Below are 1,419 nucleotides of genomic sequence, written 5' to 3'. Positions count from 1 at the left end.
GACTCCCTTCAACCTCTATCTCTTTGCCGCACTGTTGCATCTTTATCTCTTTTCTATCGCTACTTCAATGGTCATTGCTCCTCTGAACTGTCTGCATGCATTCCTCCACCTCTACGACGGGCACGCAGCACCCGTCTAGCAGCAAACTCTCATCCCTTTTCTGTCCAACTCTCTAATGCAAGAGTTAACCGTTACTCCCAGTCCTTCATTTATGCAACAGGTAAACTCTGGAACTGTCTCCCTCTGTCTGTATTTCCTGCTTCCTATAATCTCCAGTCTTTCAAATGCAGTGTGCCGGCATCTCGAAATGATTGGATCTTGAATTTGGCTCTGTCTTGTATTTTGTTTTTCTCTTGGAAGGAACAATTTTGCCGGTTCGCAGCCTTTGGTTCCTTCTTCCTCACAAAAAAAAAAGTCAGATGCATCGTTCATGTCACTGGCCCCTGTTGGCAGTTCTGCGGCACCGTGCTTCAGTTTTCCTGATTCTTCACCAAACACAAACGATGTTTTAGCATGAACTGTGTTAAAGTCTTCGTGTTGCTACTGTTATTGTTGTTCCTGGTGCTGCTGCTGCTGCTTCTGATGATGATGATGATGGGTAAATTGATTGTGGCATTGGTGGTGGTTAATATGCCAACGGCCATACCACGTTGAGTACACCGCTTCCCATCCGATCAGCGAAGTTAAGCAACGTTGGGTCTGGTTAGTACTTGGATGGGTGACCACCTGGGAACACCAGATGCTGTTGGCATCTCTACGTGTCAAGAGGGGTTGGTGGAGGATTAGTGCCCCTCCCTGTAAAACAATTAACTCTAAGCCCTTGGCCACCCCGTTTGGGATACATGGCGTCCTTTTTTTTTTATGCGAGGAAGAAGGAACCAAAGGCCATGAGCCCGCAGTTACAGTTCCCTAAAAGAGAAAAACAAAATACAATAGAGAGCCAAATTCAAGATCCGATCATTTTGAGATGCCTGGACACTCTGCGTTTGAAAGACTGGAGATCATAGGCAGCAGGAAATACAGACAGAGGGAGACAGTTCCAGAGCTGACCTGTTGTATAAATGAAAGACTGGGAGTAACAGTTAACTCTTGCATTAGAGAGTTGGACAGAAAAGGGATGAGAGTTTGCTGCCAGACGGGTGCTACGCACCCGTCGTAGAGGTGGAGGAATGCAAGCAGACAGTTCAGAGGAGCAGTGACCATTAAAGTAGCGATAGAAAAGAGATAAAGATGCAACAGTGCGGCGAAGAGAGAGTGGTTGAAGGGAGTCAGTAAGAGAAGGAGAGTTAATGAGACGAAAAGCCTTTGACTCCACCCTATTGAGAAGAACTGTATGTGGGGAGCCTCCCCACACATGAGAGTTGTACTCCACACAGGGATGGATAAAACCCCTTGTATAGAGTCAACAATTGTGCAGGG

At 46.5% G+C, this 1,419-nt stretch overlaps 1 non-coding gene across 1 annotated transcript; it reads left to right on the top strand.

Annotated features, from left to right (window-relative positions):
* The first annotated feature begins 632 nt into the window (after positions 1-632).
* LOC145418842 (5S ribosomal RNA) lies at positions 633-751 on the top strand. Its single transcript, XR_013900747.1, has one exon. It is a non-coding gene; the product is annotated as a 5S ribosomal RNA (ribosomal RNA).
* The last annotated feature ends 668 nt before the right edge of the window (positions 752-1,419 follow it).

The sequence above is a fragment of the Coenobita brevimanus genome, chromosome 116, assembly GCF_032717465.1.
Source record: "Coenobita brevimanus isolate Jiangsu-jjx chromosome 116, ASM3271746v2, whole genome shotgun sequence".
In the NCBI taxonomy this organism is placed as follows: domain Eukaryota; kingdom Metazoa; phylum Arthropoda; class Malacostraca; order Decapoda; family Coenobitidae; genus Coenobita; species Coenobita brevimanus.
This window is presented reverse-complemented; position numbering and strand designations above follow the sequence as displayed.